At 33.5% G+C, this 21,454-nt stretch overlaps 1 pseudogene; it reads right to left on the reverse strand.

Moving 5' to 3' along the window:
* Window positions 1-14,119: 14,119 nt before the first annotated feature.
* Window positions 14,120-19,531, reverse strand: LOC121980390 (annotated as a pseudogene).
* Between the last annotated feature and the right edge of the window lie 1,923 nt (window positions 19,532-21,454).

Below are 21,454 nucleotides of genomic sequence, written 5' to 3' on the forward strand. Positions count from 1 at the left end.
CTGCAGTAACGCTACAGTAAAATCCTAAAACTAGGATTTTACTCCGAGTACAATCTCTCGTGCACTCGTACCCTCACCCTTATGACTCACTTGACGCTTCTTTACAACCTTGACCTCTTGCCTTCAAGCCTACTTCCTTTGGCTCTCGTCCTTCGGATGCATTCAAACCCGCGGCTCGCCCCCAATGTCATCCTTCGCGTATGCCTCGAAGTCGCTTCCCTCGGGCCTTGTCCTCGCTGCCTTGTCCATTGTCCCTCGGATGCTCCATCCTTCACCAGACCCGAAGCCGTCAACCTGAGTCACATGTGTATCCTGCAGTCCTGCACAACTCAAGTACATATATCAAATAACAAGGGTGAACCTAACTTAAACTCTTTGCCCAAATACCAAAACACATGGTCGCACAGACCATTGGGATTGCTCCAACACCTTTTCATCGATTTCATGTTTAAAGTTTAAGTTTTTTCATCGATTTATTGTTTGTATGCAAGATTAAGTTTTTCTAGTATAATACAATTATTTGATCGTCGAAATCTTTTGTATAGAAAATCTAAGAAAGACTTGATCTTCCATGTAACAATAGTTTAATAGATTGGTTTGATCGATCAATCGATTACCAAGCCTAACACATCAAACAGAATTGATAAAAATTGATTAAGAATTTTTCTTAAATAATTTTCCGACTTAAACTTGTGATTATGTCAATTTTAATCGATTAAGTTTAATTTTTTAAGCGATTAAGATTATTTTTTATTCGATTATTTCTATTAATTAATTAAATAAAAAATGATTCAATAAAAAAATATGAAACAATATATTTGCTATTTCATTAAAAAAATAATAATACGGTTTCAATTGATGAAACAGTATGTTATATTTTTTTTATATGCACTATTTCAATCGAAATAGTATAATGAAATTTTAAAAAAAAATATTTTGAATGAAATACTAAATGAAAAAAATAATAATAAAAATATATGTTTACTGTTCCATGGAAAAAAATGTATTAAATATTTTTTCATAAATAATTATGAGATTAAATAGTATTAAATAATACTATTTAATTATAAAACTTGGTTAGTCGCATATAGTAGATTTTTAAATCAGTTGTGATAATCGATTAGATAAAATCAATCGACTGTCATATGTTATCAATCGATTGATAAGTCTAATTTAAAGTTGTTAAGGCTAATTAAGTAATTTCTATTCGAATTAAGTCCTAGAATTTTCTTGAGTCTATCTATACAACATGCTACTAAGTTGAACTAATGTGTCGACCCAAAAGAAGGCACCTTAGGTAAGTTTAGTATATTTTATGTTAGTAGACGTATATCTATGCTAAAAGTAATCGGCCCAAAGGAAGATTATTTTTAGGCCAGATATATACATAAAGTAGCTTACAACTATAAAACAAAATATTATTTTATTCAGATCATGCACAAAATATGTCGCCCTAAAGAAAGGCATATTATGTGGTCGATTAAGGTTGTTGTGAGCTATGTACCAAAATATAACTCATATAAAGTATCATATTATGCGCACAATGAGTCAACCCAAAGGAAGACACATTGTGTGACAAATTAAAGTTTGAGTTATATTAGAGAATATCACTGACAAATAATGTGTCGGCCCAAAGGAAGACACATTATGTTGTATTGGTATCTCATAAAGAGTTCATTTATATGCATTTAAAATTTTATTTTATTTGCATAATTTTATATTACTTATATGTTCTTGGCTTTAGTTAAATCGTGAGTTTAAATAAATTTCTCTCTTTAATTTCAGTGCAATCTGTAACTGCCAACATTAATAATATTCCAACACTAACTGGTCTGAATTTTGCTAAATGGAAAGAATATGTGACCGTAGTTTTAGGTTGCATGAACTTAGACTATGCATTAAGGAATGATCATCCCGCACCTCTAACCAGTACTAGCATTATAGAGCAGAGGGTTGAATTTCAGTTGTGAGAGAAATCAAATTGCATGTGTATGAGTATCATGAGCTTTCAATACCGACACTAATAAAGAGCTTAATAACCGAGGGAGGAAATGCTAGGAGTTTCTTGGACCAATTGGCAGACCAATTCACCTCAAATGAAAAGGTCGAGACTACCACACTTCTTACGAAGTTGGTAACCATGCGGTATACTAGAAAATGAAACATAAGGGAGAGACTAAGGCTTGAGACACCTGAAAGTGCTCACCTAGCATCTAGATCTCAAGGTTCAAACAAGAAGAGAAAGAGGATCAATAAAGAAAAAGGAAAGCATACTGTAGATTCTAGGAGTTTTCAAAATTTTGTTAGTTCAGAAATTAATTTAGCTATAGTACCCACTGACACTTGGTGGATAGATACCGGTGCTACTACTCACATAAGTGTCACTATGCAAGGTTGTCTTAGGAGTTGACTTCCACTTGATGGTGAAAGATACATCTATATAGGAAATGGAAAGAAGGCTAAAGTTGAGTCGATTAGTATTTTTAGTCTTTGTTTAGGAACCAATATTTTTCTGGATTTAGAAAATACATTTATTGTATTGTTTTTTCGACGGAATTTAATTTCAATTTCTTGTTTGGACAAATCAGGTTATTCTTGTTCATTTATAAATAGAATTTTCAGTATTTTTTTTAATTTAGTGTTGGTTGGCAATTGTTCCTTGATTGATAAGCTTTATAAATTGAACACCTTTACTTCTACAGTTGACAACGTGATAATGCATAGCATAGGTATGAAATGTAAATTGACTAACGAGAATTCTTCCATGTTGTGGCATAGACATTTAGGACATATATCCAAACAACACCTAGAAAAGTTAATGTCACATGAAATTCTCGATTCCCTTGACATGTCATACTTTGATATCTGCATAAAGTGTATCAAGGGGAAGATCACTAACAAAAGAAATAAGGAGGCTATCTGTTGTATTGATGTTTTAGAGTTAATATATACAAATATTTGTGGATCATTCCTTAAGACATCTTGGAATGAACACACATATTTGATTAGCTTTATAAACGACTATTCTAGATTTGGCTATTTATATCTTATTCATGAGAAATCGCAATCTTTGGACATGTTCAAAATTTTCAAAGCCGAAGTTGAACTTCAACCAGGTAAGAAAATTAAGCTGTCTGATCCGACCGTGAAGGTGAATATTACGGTCGATTTGATGGATCAATTGACCAACATCCAGGACCTTTTGTGAATTACCTTGTTGAGTGTGGAATTATGCCTCAATATACCATGCCTGGTACACCCAGTCGGAATGGTGTAGCTGAGCGTCGCAATCAAACCCTAAAAGACATGGTAAGAAGTATGATGACTTTCACTTCTCTACCAGAATCCTTATGGGGTGAAGTACTCAAGACTGCAGTTTACCTACTCAATAGAGTACCTAGTAAGGTAGTAACTAAAACCCCATTAGAGATGTGGACAGGTAAGAAGCCTAGCATTAGGCACTTACATGTCTAGGGTTGTCCAGCTGAAGCTAGGCCTTACAAGCCAAATGAAAGGAAACTGGACTCAAGAACGGTTAGCTGTAATTTTGTAGGATACTCTGAGAAGTTAAGAGGGTATAAATTTTATGTTTCCTCTAATGGATCTTTCTTTGAAACGGGAAATGCCAAGTTCATTGAGGACAGTGGGAGTAATAAAATCAAGGAAGTATCTTTTGAGGAAAACATTGGCGATCCTCCTATAGTTATTACTAGTGCGATCAATAGCGGCATGATTACCATACCGCACATTATAGGTATCACACATCTAGTAAATGTAGTGAACCAAGATATTCCCATGACATCTCCAATGCAATTGGAGGAACCTGCCACTGAAATTAAAGTATTGTCTCATATTGATGAGCAAGTACCTCAACCACATCAAACATAAGTGTCTTTAAGGTGATCCACAAGGGAACGGAGAACCATGAATTCTTGTGATTATGTTTATCTCCAACAGCATGATTTTGATATAGGGTTGGAGAGTGATCCTACATCTTTCAAAGAAGTCAAACAATGCTCTAACCTTAAATGGTGGATTAACGCCATGCAAGAAGAGTTGAAGTCTATGGTGGACAATGACGTTTGGGAACTTATCGAATTGCTGGAAGGAAAGAAGTCTATTGGATGTAAATGAATATTTAAAACCAAGCGAGATTCAAGGGGCAATGTCAAAAAGTATAAGGCTCATCTTGTTGTCAAGGGATTCACTCAGAAAGAATATATTGATTACAAGGAGACTTTCTTACCTGTGTCAACAATGAATATTTAAAACCAAGCGGGATTCAAAGGGCAATGTCGAAAAGTTTAAGGCTCGTCTTGTTGTCATGGGATTCACTCGGAAAGAATACATTGATTACAAGGAGACTTTCTCACTTGTGTCAACGAAAGACTCCCTTAAGGTAATCATGACACTTGTAACTCATTATGATTTGGAGTTACATCAAATGGATGTAAAAATTACATTCCTCGTAGAGGAGTCTATATATATAGTACAAACAGAGAACTTTGAGTCTAAAGACTCAAAGCACCTAGTATGTAGATTAAAGAAGTCTATTTATGGTTTAAAATAGGCATCTCATCAGTGGTACCGGAAATTTGATCAAGTGGTTATCCCATTTAGATATAAAGAGAACCTCGTTGATCAGTGCATATATGTCAAGTTCAATAGGAGTAAGTTTGTTATACTTGTTTTGTATGTGCATGATATATTGCTTGCAAGCAATAATAAGGATCTGCTGCTTCAAACTAAGTCATTTCTATCTATAATTTTGAAATGAAAGATCTTGGAAGCATCCTTTGTTTTAGACATACAGATCTATTGTGATCGTTCAAGAGGTATTCTTGGACTTTCACAATAGACCTATATTGAAAAGATGCTTATAAGGTATGGTATGTAGAACTGTACACCCAGTGACACACCTGTGTCAAGTGGTGACAAGTTCAGCTTGTAGCAGTGCCCATGGCTTGAACTTGAAATAAAGGAGATGGAGCAATTCTCATATGCGTCAGCAGTGAGAAGTGTCATGTATGCACAAGTTTATACTCGACCAGATATAGCATATATAGTGAGGATGTTATGCAGATATGTTAGTAACTCAGGACCGTCACACTGGAAAGTGGTAAAGAGAGTGATGCGGAATTTGTAAAGAATTAAAGGGCATATGCTCACGTATCGAAGATCATATCACTTGGAGGTGATTGGATATTCAAACTCTGATTTTTTTTAGATGCTTGGATAGCAAGAGGTCCACTTTGGGCTATATCTTCATGCTGGCTGGAGGGGCTATATCTTGGAAGAGCATCATGTAGACGCTAGTAGCCACTTCTACTATGGAGGCAGAGTTAGTAGCATGCTACGAAGCATCCAATCACGGGATTTGACTGCAGAATTTCATCATAGCATTACAGATTGTTGATGATATTGGCATGCCACTGAGGATCTACTGTGATAATAAAGCCACAGAACTTTATGCCAAGAACAACCGCAGTTCATCGAAGCCAAGCACATCGACATCAAGTTTCTAGCGGTTAAAGAAAGAGTTCAGAGTTGTCAGATTATGGTAGAGCACATCAGCACAAATTCTATGTTGGCCGATTCACTCACCAAAGGCTTGGTGCCTAAGGTGTTTCATATGCATGTTGTGGATATGAGAGTCCTTCTTATGGGAGAAGAACTCATCTAGTGGGAGTCTATATTTATTTTATTGATCTATATTTGATAATTAAGACAAACATTTTGTTTTGATTATTGTACGTACTTAAAGTTCAAAATATTAATGAGAATTTATATATTTGTTTAACACTCTGACTGTGATATCATCATTTACTACTGTTGTTTAGCATTTAGTATTTGTAAATATGATATAAATTCTTTTTTGAATCATAAAGTGGATCATGATTTGTTATTGCAGTTTAGCATAAAGTATTTACAAATATGATCTGACCTCTTTTGAGGTCATCTTAGGACCAGTTGAAAATTGATATGTACTGATCATATTTCATGTAATTTTCACTCTACACATCTACATCTTGATCTATGTCATTAATGACATTAGTATTATGATTACTGTCGGGGCTTGTTACGATCATATACAGTAGTCATGGTCTCTTTAATCCTATACTAATGAAGTTAATAGACCAGATTGTTTGCAGGGGTATCTTGTACCCATAAAGTTTGATATCAACTAAAATTTTACTTGTATTCCATATACAACTCACATATAACCCAAGTGGAAAATTGTTGGATATAATTATCCCTATTAAGCGAGCTTATTTGTAAGTTGCATATGTGAATATGATCTGAACCCTTTAAAGTGGTCTAACTTATGCTTATTGGGTTCGATTATTGGATGTAGACCATGTATGTGTAGAACTTTTAGTCCCACATCTATTATCATCTATATGTCGATAATAGATGTTCAGTATATATATGGACTTATAGTCCACATCTATGATTATCTATGAGATGATAATCGATGTGCACTATATAATGGATTGGTCCCCAGAGGATTAGGACATCTTTTAGATGTTTCTTCATTCCCCATTGACGAAGAGGATTCGACGCCATCAACCCTAACTATTCCGGAAGGACATCCTTCTTCTCCTTCTTCTTCTTCCGCAGGATTGTTGGATCGACGAGCTCTATACACAGAACAATGACAATTCCACTGCATTCAAGTTCTTTGTAATTATAGTATTTACTTTCTTATGTCATATTCTCGATGAAACGAAGATCCATGCTCTCTTGGGTTTTCTATTCAAATTTTTATTTTGATTGTCTAGAATTTATGCGGCTTAAGTTTTTACAAGAACCATCAAGTGGATCCATCGTTAAAAAAACATATATATTTTTAAAACATTAATCAGTTATTTACTTATTTACATTATGAACATGAGACCTAGAAAAAAATTATAAAGAAAAAAATATTAAATTAGATAACATCAAATTTGGGATGACTGATTCAATCATATGAAAACAATTTATACCAATAAAAAAACTAAAAAAAAACCTAATAAAGGGAAGAGTGATATTTTTTTACTTTCAGTATGACAATAACATGAAACCTAAAATAAATACTTTGAGATCCCCTAAATAAATTATTAAAACATCATATTTAAAATCATGTCTAATTTAGAGTGAAAATGGACATCAAGCTTTTAGATAATATAATAGCTAAGAGTAGTTACTACCAAATATTAAAATAAATCAATCAAAACATATATTAATTTATTATCAACTTAATTAAATTTATTTAAAAGAATTAAAATCATTATAAAGTCATAATTATTTAACGACTATTATAATAATATTATAACTATTAAATAGTTATTTATAATAGTCAATTAATAATTATTATAGTGCCTTTTAATTTTTGCCCCGTATATATAGCTAAAAATTAACATGTGTTGTCTACATGTTTCCCTCCTCGAGCTGTTTTGTTCATGGGCATGGATCCTTTGGTCCGTAATATATGGACTAGGATGGATACTCTCCACCAGACCTCCACTTATTTTACGAGTGGAGTCATCACTCTCCATCAAAACTCATCCTTTGGTCCGTATTTTACGGACCACAGAATCTGAGCTGCTTGTTTATGGGCTTCTCTGACCCAACCAACCAGGTGTAAACTACTTTAACTTATTATTTAATTCAAATTTTTTAAATTAATTTGAAATAACATTTTTTATTATTTTTTAAATTAATTTGAAATAACATTTTTTAAATTAATTTGAAATAACTTATTATTTTTTAAATTGGTTTATACCATTTTAATTTAAATATACTTCAATTAAGATCTGAATAATTTAAACCTAACTCAAATTTCAATCATTTAATTATAATTAAAATTCGAACAATTTGAGCAAACTAAAAATTTATTTTAAACTAAATTCGAATCAGAATTATTTAAATTTTCGAACATTAAATTTAAATATCACATATATATTTTAAATTAGAACTCAAATTTAAATATTTTCATACTACTCATTCAATTTTACACCTTAAACGCAACTATTCCGATTGTGTATCTGTCAAAGCTAGAGAGAAAGAGGTCATTTTCAAATATCGGGACATTGGCAGTTGTTATAACTTTTTCAATGTTAAGAAACTTATTTAGTTATTCCGAAAAATTAGTATTTAAAATTTACAACATTATAATCTTTTAAAAAAATGACAAGATATTAAAATTTCAAATGACTTAATTAAGTTTTTTTAATTGGCATTATATATTTAGTTTATGTTAATTAATTTTAAAGATAATTAATTCGATTATATAATTTTTTTATGACCATTAAAATAAATTAGAAAATATTAATAATTTATCAACCTAATATTTTTTAAATTAAATATTAATTAAAAAAATTTATAAAAATTGAGACTCCACCGTTAAAATGCCACCGTTAGGCTAATTTAGTTTTCTTTCAACTCTGGACCTAATCGACAGCAAATTATTTATTTGTCGGACAATAAAAGTTTCCATCCCAATCAAAACCTTTTTCAAAAGAAGAAGGGGCATTTGCGTTATCGTTAAGACTTAATTAATTAATTGTCAATAAAGTCACTCATCCATCACCAACTAGCCTTTTCTTCTGCATTGCAATTAACGATTTTTTTATTAAAAAAAAAACTTAAGTGAAGAATCTGGATAATATAAATCAAGCCGTCTCGATCATTTTCTTAAATCGTATCATCCTACAGGGTTTATATTAAAAATTTTAATTTTTAAAAAATAAAGATTAATTTTTAAAAATATATATAATTTAATTTTCTAACTTTTTAATTGATAAAATTATTTAATATTTTTTGAGATATTATTGAGTGTAAATAAGTTTTTTTTAAAAAAATTTCAATTTAAAAAAAAAACTACTTTCTATTAAAGTTATTTGCATTGGAAAAAAAAATATTTCCTTATCAGGTTTAGTATCTGAAATTTTATTTTAATTCTAGATTTATTATTTATAAAAAATTTAATTCCGAAAATAAATCTAAACTATCGATAATTAATCTTAAGAAGATTTTTCAACTGAAAGTCTCAACTTATTAATTTCATTCTCATTAGATTAAATTATTTGTTTCTTCTAATTATAGGTTGAAATTGACTTAAAAAAAACGTTTATATATTTAAAATCATATTTTACATATTTAACTCAAATAATAGAAAAAGAAAATATAGATCTTCAATATTTTATCAAAATAAAAATATTTAAAATTTAAAAATAATATGATTTATGTCTTGTATTTTTAATTTGAAATTTAAAGTTTAACACTATTAACTGCATAAATATAATAAAATAACAAATAAATATTATCTTTTATTTAGATTAATTAAAATGAGCATCTAAAAAAATAAACATCTAGAAAAATAATTGATCCAAATTAAAAAAAAAAAATAATATGTAAGAGCAGACATAAAGAATAATAAACATCTAAAAAGTTATTGAACTGGCACTTCCGAAACAAATATCAATAATAAAGAATAATAATTAAATTAAAGTAGAAATCAAATAGCTTATAATTTGGTGCAGACATTAAAATGAAAAGGGTGATCTTAAAGAACACGGATTCAATTTTGATTTTTGTTTTTTCTTAAATTGGTAGGATTTCTTACGGAGGAAGAAGAGGATTTCTCACTGAGGAAGAAGAGAGCCGATCGTTGTTTTGCATTGACTTGACAAGGAACCCTTACTTTCTATTGTGATTGAGGAAGAGCACCGTTGCATTGTGTTGAATGAATGAGGAATCCTTATTTTCTGTTTTTATTGAGAAAGACCACCGTTGTTTTGTGCTGAATGAATGAGGAATCCTGTTCCCTCGGGGCAGTGTGATGGTTAAGACATAGGGTATTGTCACATGAGGTCTTAGAGTCGAAATTCGGCGTGACCGAGCATAACCTTCCTCATGTCTTGACCATTTGCACTAATGGCTAGTAGCCACCCGTGATTTACCTCCTCCATGTTGGCCTAGGGACAGGTTGATGGGGGCGCTGGGGCGAGCGAATCACCTTTTGTCACATGAATGAATGAGGAATCCTTAATTTTCTGTTCTTAGTGAGGAAGAGAAAGGAAAAGTGAGGATGAGAAATCATCGACGAAAAGAGAAAAACATCCTTTGAGAGTCAAATCACTAAAGAGGAAGGGGAGAAGGGCACAAAATCACTAACTGAGGAGGGAAAAAGCATATAAGTATGGGCGAGGAGTAAAAAAGCACGGGATCACCTATAACCATGAAAGAAGAGAAGAACATATTTTTTTAAGAGATTGATACAAATCAGTGGGGTTCAATATAGAAAAAGAAAAGTAGGATGGTTTTAAAAAATAAAATATATAATTTAAAAAATTGATTAAAAAATCAAATACGAACAATATCAAAATATTAAACTATTGGGGAAATAAAATAGACAACTAAGACATATATCTTAAGTTGGTCTATTTAAAAGATCGGATCCTTTGATTCCCTTATTCTGATCTATTCTTGATCAGGATAAGGGAATTGGTGGGAAACAATGACACTTATCTGTTAACATGTGGGGAGTCATTGTCCCCCACTAATGCAAAAGTTGGACCATGAATTAGTTCATCCTTTGTGGACCAGAGGATCCACCCTCTCCATTTAAATGTTTTTATTATTTAAAATAAAATAAAAAATAATATTAAAATAATATTTTTAATATATTTAAATTTATTAAAGGTAAATAATATGAAATTTTATATTTTTAATGATTTATTTTATTTTATTAAATATAAATGATTTTTTTTTAAAAAAAATGACAATTGCCAAAGCCAAAGCCTTCATCTACCACTTGTCCAGTGTTTGAGAAAAATAAAAAAGAAATGGTTAGTAGAAAACTAGCTATCCCCCAGCTAAAAAAAATATGAATAAAAATAATCAATTTGTAAAAAATATGCACGTGCTAAGTACTTTAAAAAAATATATCAAAAACTAATGATTAGAGAGCATTTTCGAGTGCGCCATAAAAAAATATTAGGGAAGATACCTGAGCAAATAATATATTTTCGAGTGCGCCATAAAAAATATTAGAGAATTTTCATTACAAACTCCATTTTTAACAAAAGGGCAAGTATTATACGAAGTAAACTCCTGATTTATTTTTATAATCGATGAAAATTTCTATAAAATCAGACTGGATAGTCAATCAATCTAACTAGTTTTATCATTATATGAAGCAAACTAGGTTTACAACACCTCGAAAACAACATCGCTCACTAGCAGCATTACTAAATTATTCGTGAACAGCTTCTTATTTATTATGCAAAGAGTGATGGATCATTTATTATATAAAACTGTTATCCTACAACTGTCTCATACCAATAAGAGGAAGTAAATCATATACTAAGTAAATATCGTGTGAAAGGGCATTTTTCACCAGGGGATTCAACTCTTGTTCCATTAGACAAATCTAAGATATGGTATTAGCTTGACTGCAACAACTTCTCATTAATAAAGGTAAATTTATTATCTTAACAACCCCTAATGTTGGTTCCGAGAATATGGAAGGAGGTAAATACAGGTGCATAAATATTAGGTATATAGTGGGATAAATCTCAGGTCATTAGTTTCTAAGAATCGATCCCTGATCATTACACCAGAGATATCATATACCTACCGTCCGCGCTACACCCTGAGGGCACCAACTTCTCATTTATGTGGCACAAAAGACGATTCACTCGCCCCCAGCGCCCCCGCCAACCCGTCCCTAGGCCAACACGGAGAAGGTAAATCACGGGTGGCTACTAGCCATTAGTGCAAATGACCAAGACACGGGGGAGGTTATGCTCGGTCACGCCGAGTTTCGACCCCAAGACCTCATGTGGCAACACCCCATGTCTTAACCATCGTACCGCCCCGAGGGGACACCAACTTCTCATTTATGTTCCTATGACATATGGATCATGTAAACATACTCATTTCTATTTCATTATTTAATTGACAGTAAAAGGTGAAATCGTCACCTCGATGGTCCTTCCAGGATGACCTCCACTATTTGGAAGGAAGGTAAATCACAAGGAATTTCATCCAACAATAGCAGCACATGCAAGAAGGGATTAAGATAATCAACAGGGCATTCCATATGTGAAGACCCGATTTTGAATATGGTGATGGATACTAGTGGACATACCTTTAAAGGTTAAGTTAGGTTCAACTCCTAGAAATCTTAATACCATAAAATTGAACCCAAATTTACGATTACTTTGTGTCATGTGCATGTTTGGATTTTAGGGATTTCGAATGTTAGGTCTAGTTACTCATATGTTTCTTCTATGATCTTCATCATGAGAATTTAATGAGTAAAATATTAATTTTATGTGTTTTACATTTTTATTCTAATTATATCTATACTTTTCTTGCTTTTTAACAAGATGACATAGTGAGTCATATGTTAAAATTTTATACCTAAATTTCTTTTGATTTTATCATGATAACATAATAAGTCATGTGTTAATCCTTTTATGTAACTTGGACTTATTTTAGCTGTGCCAATATTTCATGTGCTAAGTTGTAATGGTATGGTGACCTTTCACCTAGCCTTTTTAATATGGATTTATTTGATACAAAGAATAGAGAATTCGAATAGCCATAATCATGATGATTAATGGAGAATTCGAAGAGTCATCATAATGATAATTAATGAAGAATTTGAAGAGTCATCATAATGAAGATTATAAATGAAGAATTTATGAAGCATATAACTCTTCATCCTCTTAATTAATGAAGATCATAAATGATGAATTAATTGAGACCTTAACTCTTCGTATTCTTTGGAGGCTATAAGTAGACATCCTCGGAAAAATGCAAAAGGAAATTCCTTCTTTCGATTTTTTCCTCGTCAACTTCTTCTTCGTTGACCTTCTATCGGAATAGATCGGTAGTGCTTCCAAGTCTTTGTTGATCCAAGAGGCTAGCACCTAACGGATCGTATCAAGTTCGTGATCTAGTGCACGTGGATACCGCTAGAGGAGTCACACGTGGGGCTCTTATCTATCTATCTGTCTGTGATATCATTCACACCTATCGAGAACTCGAGTTGAAGCCAAGTTCCAATTAACAAGCGCAGGTTCAAGTTCCGTAAAGTTTCTGTCGAAAAACGGAAAAGTTTATGGCCATATAAGTGGGCTTTTCGTTTCGAGTATAGCTGCAGAATATGTTTACATTTCGTCATTTTATATTGCAAATTTCATTTCTTTTTATTCTAAGATGCATTGTTACGACTCAAGTTAAATACGGTAAAGGGAATTTCTGAAAGTATGATAAGATATGACAAGTTATGGTCCTGATGTGGTGGGTAATAATAACCGATATATGGTCCTAATGCGGTGGGTAATAATAACCGATATATGGCCTCACCCCTTAGAGGAATTACATATAGGGGACTGATCAGTAAAAGGAAATTTTCGAAAACATGATAAGATTTAACAAGTTATAACCCTGATGTGGTGGGTAATAATAATCGATATATGACCTCACCCCTTAGGGGAATTACATATAGGGAACTGATCAGTAAGACCATGGAAAATAAGATGATTAACAATGCTATATTTTTGATTAAGTGTTATGTTTTCGATTAAAATATATTTCTATCATGAATTTTAAATGTCTTGCTAAAAGTATATGTTTTGATTAAGTTATGTTTCTGTCATGTTTCATGAATATTTTCGTCATGAATTTTGAATATTTTGTATTCTATCGTACTATGTTCGATCGATCCCACTTACTGAGTGTTTTCGAAGTACTCACCCCCCGGATAAAAACGAGGAATAAGTCAAGAAGGAGCAAGAGATGTTTTGAGACTAATAATGAAGCCGTGTCCAAATGATTCGTCCGTTTAGTTAATGTTATCTTTCTTTGTACGCTTTCGCTTTTGGATTGTAAAGACAATATTTTCATTATAGTATTACCGATTTGGTATGCACTTTATGAGACTTATTGTTTTCGAGTATTTGCATTCATGAGCAACACCAGTGTCACGCGCCTAGGTCACGGGGCGTGACACCACACCTGTTAATAATCGATCTATTGACAATAACATCTTTACATGAACACCCATGGAGGCTTCTATTTCCCACTATTTACCTATTCAATCATATTATGGGAGGAGGCATAGAACTATCTGAAATGCAGCTATTCATGTAGAATAAACAGTCTTAACTTAGAAAACTGCGCTTCAAGAATTTTAGGAACTACAGCAACGCATATATCAGTTAATAAAAGAATGAAATGGAGTAGCATTTAGGCCTCATTTTCTTAATTCTGAGGACTGAGAATACGCTTTTGGAAGTCGGTCACCATCAAGGGCAGTCCTTGCCGCAATGTAATCTTGGGCTCCCAGTTCAGCAGCTCTTTTGCCTTCGATATGTCAGGTTTTCTCATATGAGGATCATCAGCAGTATTAGGCCGGAATTCTATGGTTGCAGATGAATCAACCGTCTCTTTCACAACCTGCAAGAGTGTTAGATTACAATTCAATATAAAAAAGTTTGGAATGACTAGGTAGATATCTTAGTTTTTCATCAGCCAAGGATATATGGTACCTCAGCTAGCTCCAGCATGGTGAACTCGCCGGGATTACCCAAGTTAAAAGGACCAATGTGCTCACCTTCCATTAACACTACTAATCCGTCAACCTAGAAAGTTTGCGTATAAAGATAGTTAACAACACAAGTTAGGTATTCTGCCAGCATCAAGATAACAAAAGATCTACAAAAACATTATTCTTAGATTTGTGGCAGATGTGTACAGGCTTGGAAGCAATGCAGAAATGTGTTGGAAAAGATAGGATCATGTTGGTTACGTAGTTTTTATAGGTTATCTTACTTTTTTTTGTTTTTGTTTTTGATTTTGCTTCATTTAATTAAATTCATTCCGAACCTCAAACTAACGTCCTTTTGTTTTCCTAGGTGAAAGAGGTCTTCTGAATGGACTAAAGGCATTTGGGGCTATAATTCTAACCATTGGACATAATTCTGTTGTACCTATTGATATATTCAATAAGACAAAGCTTTAGTTTGATGAAAACAGAGGGAAGAATTCTGAACAGGTCCAACATAATGTTTTTCTATACTACTAAAGAGAGATAAACTTGAACTTCAAACCAATTCCTCTGATTTAATTTGTTTTCTATTTTCATATGACCAAAATACTGAACATATGACCAAAACTCTCATTTGGTAAGAAATTGATGATAGAGCAGGATTATGATGAAAAAAAATAAACACTACACTATACTAGGCAGAACCATATTTATTAACAGAAGAGAACATTCAATCATCCAATGGGAATTCCAATCGTGTTACAAGTATGCTGCCTAACATGCACGGTTTAAGAAAAATCTTAAAGGATCCAAAAAATGGCAATTTACTCAACGCCGAAAGGAAACTTTGGTGTTGGACCTTGTTTGACAATAACTGACATTAACTCACTCAACTATCAATGTTTGCTACAAGTCAAATGTCTAATTTTAAATGAAGAGGATGAAAAATATACGACATCAGGTCACATGGTATACCATCTGAACCAAGTGTATGAATGATTATCAAATAGATTACATACTGATCCAAACAAGTACTAATTTGGTGCCAGAACAAGATTTTAAATCATGCTTATGATGTATCTTGTGTTATGCTGCCTATGCAAGGATGCATTCAGTCTCCAAGTTCCAGGAAATGAGACTAGAAAACTAGTTTCAAGAAAAAAGAAGCTATATGCAGAAATATATCACAAGTTAGGTAAGAAACTTATGATATTCAGAAAATTATCTAGGCAAGAGTGGCCTATTCTAACAGTTTAACTCAATGAGGTGAACTACAATTTAACAATTATCTCAAATCAACCTGATATACTTATAATATAGAACATAGGATGAACAAACATGCTCTGATTCCTTAATGATGGTCTCAGCTGAAAACATTATGTACCATCCTAGTTTTTTAAGACAGTAAAGTTATCTGTGATTTCCATAAATGAAAATTGTCAATACTACGAAACATTTGAGGCATTACTAGAGCAAGCTATTTATTTAATGGAAAAAAGGAAAGGATCACAGGAAAAGTTCGGTGAAATGAAGTAGGTAATTTAGACAATGGTCCACTTAAATCTGAGATCAAATTGTCACAGCTCATGCCAGATATAAAGGTAGAACATAGAACACGATACCAAATCTGAAACATATTGGAAACTTCGAGTTTGCTTTCCATCACCATACACAGTCATAGGTTCTTTTCGAAGTGCCTGCAAAATATGAATATTGAATTCACTATGATATGATAATAATTCATTTTCAAAACAGCTGACTTTATCTTCTTACCATTTACAAAGAAAAATATTATATTAAAATAATATATTGTTTGCCAGATGAGAAAAGAATATCACTGCAGGCAAAGATACCTGAGCAACAAAGTTACTGACCACCCTGCCATCATCAAGGCACATCCGAGGTCCATACGTATTGAATATTCGTGCAATTCTTACCTGTACATGCATAATCATAAGACAGTTTTCCCATCAAGGTTCCTACTTGAAAAAATGGCACAGTATTCCACTGCAAGTAAGTGCTAAAATAATTTCACTGAGAGGTTTATTAACAAAAGGCAATCACTTTTTGAGTCATTGAGTGATGCAGATTATTCTTAACGTAAATTATTTATACAAAAGATGATATATCAAACCAAAAGTACAATACTTTTAAATCCTAATACATCAAAGATATCAATAAATTTGAGCCCTCATTTGAGAAAGTTGTTTGAAAGAATTGAATAGATTATGAATTAGCACATTTGACAAAGCTAAGGCATCGTTATATCTCAAGGGGACAACATAACCATTTCAGTAAAGCACACTGGATGTGGCCAACAATTAAGAGTAATAAATTTGTCAGTCTGCTGTCCTGATATGTTAGAAACAATGTATTAAAGAAACATATTCATTAAGAAAAATTTAAGGAAAAAGAAATGTCTGCAAAGAAAACTCAGTTTGTTTAGCTACAAGAAGAAATGATGAAAGAGAAAAGAGAGACAAAGGATTGGAATAAGCATACCTAAGGTTAAATACTGGTAAAGAATGCATCCAAACTACTCTATTTCCAAGTATTTCAAATTCATCTCATCACATGAAAATGTTACTAAAGGGGTAACAAGTAATTTGTTCTCTTATCAGTTAGATTGATGTAAGAAATCAGATAGTTCAGCAGTCAAATTAATTCCATAGAAAGTGTAATGTTTGGGGTATGTTTCACACATAGGTGGCATAGAGTAAGGAGATTGTGTTAATTGGACAAGAGAATGAGAATTGCCAATATTATAAGCACGGTAAGAATCTTGCCTGTAATGGTATATTCATTCAGTAACAACTTTGCAAGATTGATTATATTCTCAAATGGAAACATTCAACAACAACCAAGCCTTATCCCACTATGTGAAGTTAGAAAAAGATTAGATGATTCTTTTTTATAAATTATAAAGAAATGTTTTGGATGAGGAGTTACCTGTATCAATAGGAAATGTAAATTCAGTTTAACAGAAAAACGATGTAAAACTATACGCAACTGTATCACAATTAAAGGTTCAAAATGATTTCCACTTTTTGGATATCAGTTTCGAACTGAGACAACTTTAATGGCCGATGCAAGCATGTTACATAAAACAGTGAAAACACAACAATCAAAATTGTATACCATCAGTTCTATCATATTGGTTACAAGACTACAACAGAATCAATAGTGATGTAGCATTCCATAAACTTCAATAAAAGGAAAATTTTTGTGTAGCCTACAACTGACTTAAGTAGTTGGGACTCATGGTTTATTTGTGTTTTTAGTTTTATTACATGTCTGGACCATGAAATCCCTAAATCTTATGCATTGAGATGAGTTTTTTTTTTTCCAACTTCAATTGTGTAAAGTCACCTCAAGTCCAGCACCGCGATGGTAATCCATGGTCAAAGTTTCTGCTGTCCTCTTTCCTTCATCATAACAACTCCTAACACCTACGGAGCAGCAAAGTTTATGTTAAATCACTTATGCCAATATCCAATGAATAAAAATGAAAACCAACTGAAAATCCTAATGAGACAGAAAACAAATTAAATGCATTAAATAGACAGGTCAGAAGTAACATGGGTGTCACAAAATATGCAAATATATAACATAGACAACCTTGTGTAGAAGTTTCCCTACCTATGGGATTGACATGGCCCCAGTATGTCTCCTTTTGTGGGTGCTCAAGTGGGTCGCCATATACCTCACTAGTACTTGTCAACAAGAAACGAGCTCCAATTCTCTTTGCTAAGCCCAGCATATTTAATGTCCCCATTACATTTGTCTTGTACGAAACCACTAAGGAATTAAAACACTTCTATCTCAAAAGCCATCTTTGCTGCTATCAAAGAGCATATCAGATGGTTACAGCAACAAAGCAAGCACTCGATGACAAGAAATAGGAAGCAAATGAACTAAAGTTCAATCCCTATAGACATGAAATGTGTTTAAGAAAATAAGTTCCCGATTTCTTTGAAATGAGGGAGAATTATACTGTGAAACCAAATCGTCTACAGAGAATTAGTTACCATAATCAATTGTAACTCAACCGGCTATACTTATTCTATCAAAATTTTAGCATAAATTAATGTGGAGACTGAAGTTTTCCTAAGATCCATCATAATTAAGCGGATCAATCGCAAGGGGAATTTTTTTAGGAATTTGAACAGATCTTGCAAAATGAAATATCTGCAAATAATCAAAAGGATATGATGGTCTTGATAGGGTTATATTTGTAGTGCACTGGCGACGCCGGGCAAGCGAGATGGTAGATCTCATCGACCTCCAGCAAGATCGGCTCTACGACGTCATGTCGGATCAGCTCAAACCTCGGGTTCCCGAAGTGATGCATCACGTTATCCTTCCTCCCGGTGAAGAAATTATCTATCACAATCACGCTATCCCCCCTCGCGAGAATCTTGTCTACAAGATGGCTTCCGACGAATCCGGCGCCTCCGGTGACCACAATCCGTTTCGGCGGCTTCTTCAGCCCCACCGGCACTCTCCTACCGCCGCCACTGACGGCGACGCCGTCGCTTGAGACGCTGCGGTAGGAGGAGGTGTGCTGAAAGTTATCAAGGATGCGATGGGAGAGGTGATCGTCGGGGTGAGAGTGGGACAGGGACGAGCTGTAGTAGGGGTGGAGGAGGAAGAAGGTAGAGGCAATGAAAGCGCCGGCGAGGACGAAGAGAAGGCGCTGCTCTCGGAGGAGGTAACCCAAGGCAACGCGGAGGAAAGACGGGGAGGAGGAGGAGGAGGAAGAGGAGGAGGAGGAGCGGCCCGGTGGCTTGCTGGGCTTGACGGCGTAGATCGGGATCTGGGTGTTCTGGTTGAGGCTGGATTGTTTGTGGAGCTGCTTCATTGTAGGATCTGGCGGCCGGAGACGCTGTCCGGGGGAGAATCAACAGCAGGGAATACTCCTGCACCGTCGAGGGAAGATATCCTCGGAAGCGAGGCCGGGTGGTAGGAGGGTCAAATAGACAGGTATACCTAACAGAGCGTCCAGCTCACGTGCTCACTTTTGGAACCGAATAAGTAAGGAAAAAAATATTATTACCAAACGACATAGCTAAATTTATAAAATACCTAAATCATATATTCCAATTTTAAAATTATTAAATTAAGTACTCAATAATATTTACTATAGTATAGCAATTAATTTAGAAAACTATTCATCTAATATAGTAATAGATTAAAAAATATATTTTATGTTAAAAATAATTGCTCTAAATATAGTCAGCTAAATTAACATTTGAGAATATGAATATAATTATAAAAATTATATTCGCGTCCTTAAATATCAATTTGACATAATATATTGAGAATAGTAATTTTGTGAATACGAATCGATTTGATTCGTGTTGAAAAAATCAGACCAAAATTCAGACCAACTTGGTTCAATCACGTACAGATACATGGGCTATGGGGTAGTCCAACACATGTGTTGACATAATAACTTGGTTCAATATTATTCTGAACACTTTAAGTCCATCAGTTAGTTTTGATCAAATTCAGACCAAAATTGACTCACGGACCTTGAGAACTCGGAATGACATGAAACTAAGTTCTATGTGTTTGTCTAGTTCCCCTGATTATATTCATGTCCTTAAACATTAATTTGACATAATATATTGAGAACAGTAATTTTTTGAATACGAATCAATTTGATTTGTGTTGAAAAAATCACTCCTCATAGACCTAGAGAGTTTGGAGTGATACAAAACTAGGTCTTATGTGTTTATCTAGTTTTCCTTATTATATTCATGCTCTTAAACATCAATTTGACCTACTATATTGAAATTAATGATTTTTAACACAAAATAAGTTTTTTAATCGATTGCTACAATGTAGCAATCGATTAGGGACTTTACTGCGTCAATGAACATTATCCCAAATCGATTGTCGATTGGGAATAGTAACAAGGGCAAAAATGATATCGAGTATGTTTTTTTGGTCATTTTGAAATTTGAGTATTTTGGAAATTTACCTATGCAGTTCTGTAATTTATAGAAAAAAAAAATCAAATAGGCATCCATTATTTATATTTTCATTAGATGGGCGCCCCATTTCTGATTAAAGTTAAATGGGCGCTCCTCTGTGCCACTTTTAAAATAATCTACCCAAAATACCGTTATATTTGTAAGTATCTCATGATAGTTTTGATATGGTCAACAAAGTTAAGTTAGATCCTGTTTGTATTTAATGTCTTATGTCTAAGTGTGTAGGAATTTAAGAGCACAAGAAGTCGAGCATAAGACGCAGCGAACAAGAAGGATAATACGAGAAACGAGTGGAAGGGCTCAGTACATTCGAGGGACGAGAAGCTGTGGAAAAATACATTGACAGATGAGAAGGGCGTGCGCAGCACTTTTGAGGGACTCTTCAGAGTGAAATCTACTCAAGGAGAAGGTCAAAGTTGGATTCGGGTGAGCTTAACTTCAGATAATCGGAGCATCACCCAAGCGAAGAAAACCAACTAGAAGCTGATCTGCCCGTGGAAGGTGCGTCCAATGAGCTTGAAGGCACCCTCAAAGCCTCAAGAAAGGTGCCTTCAAGCATGTTGAAGGTGCATTCAATACCCGTTAGCCAAATAAAAAGTTTTATCTTCGACAGATAAAACTTAGTATATTGAAGGCGCCTTAGACCTACTTGAAAGTGTCTCCGAGCTACGGATATGTTTTTCTAGGGGCTATAAAAAGACCCATGGAATTAGGAAATAAACAATAACTTCTGTAGTAACTTTTCTAGTCATTTCTGAGCTGTCAACGTGTGTAAAAGACTTCTCCGTCTTCAACGAAGGAGTTCTTTAGTGAGCTTTTCAATACCTTGGATTAACAACCACTTATGTTATAACTAAGCAAAACTCTGGCCTTTTACTTACTTTTTAAAGTTATTTTCATTAATGTTAAT

Source organism: Zingiber officinale, chromosome 5A, assembly GCF_018446385.1.
Source record: "Zingiber officinale cultivar Zhangliang chromosome 5A, Zo_v1.1, whole genome shotgun sequence".
NCBI lineage: Eukaryota > Viridiplantae > Streptophyta > Magnoliopsida > Zingiberales > Zingiberaceae > Zingiber > Zingiber officinale.